We start from the raw sequence: 583 nt of genomic DNA, 5'->3' as shown, positions 1-583 counted from the left end.
GATAGCTGCCATGTCCTTATCCTGACGAATTAACTCCCCAACTATTCACACAAAATTTTAACTTTGCTTTTTACATACGAAAGAATCAAAATGTTAGAACAACACAGTGAACAGACATTCGTACACGATCAAAGAGTTGTTACTTAAAACTGGTATACTGTTACAAAGGTTTGCATTTCCTCTAACATAATCGTGCGGAAACAAGTTGCAGAGTGCAATATCAACAACACCATTGCCAAAGCACCGTATCTGAACTTCAGCACTGCAGTTCCGGAATGGCATCGTCATATTTATAGACACGCCATCGCCACAGCGTCTATTACTACAGTTTTGAGTACGATAATAGCATAAAACATACCCTGATTTTGGCCCTTACGGGCGATCGAATTTCATCCACCGACATATTTTGGGGAAATGGCTTTATTACCTATTTATCTTTTCTGGAGAATGGCCTGGGCTGGGTACGAGGGCGTCAGTCGTTAAGTCCTCGATAAGACGATTTAGTTGTGATGGGAGGGAGGTGATGGACCCGAGACACCTAATGGCTGCGGAATGGGTTCAGTTTTAGCCGCAGGCCTCGGAG

At 43.2% G+C, this 583-nt stretch overlaps 1 protein-coding gene across 1 annotated transcript in view; it reads left to right on the top strand.

Annotated features, from left to right (window-relative positions):
- LOC119589151 (zwei Ig domain protein zig-8-like) overlaps window positions 1–583 on the top strand; it is a gene marked incomplete at its 5' end in the record, with an annotated part of 79,650 nt that overhangs the window by 24,700 nt on the left and 54,367 nt on the right.

This window comes from Penaeus monodon, chromosome 25 (assembly GCF_015228065.2).
Source record: "Penaeus monodon isolate SGIC_2016 chromosome 25, NSTDA_Pmon_1, whole genome shotgun sequence".
Lineage (NCBI taxonomy): Eukaryota > Metazoa > Arthropoda > Malacostraca > Decapoda > Penaeidae > Penaeus > Penaeus monodon.
The sequence above is the reverse complement of the archived record's forward strand: the minus strand, read 5'-3'. Positions and strand labels throughout refer to the sequence as shown.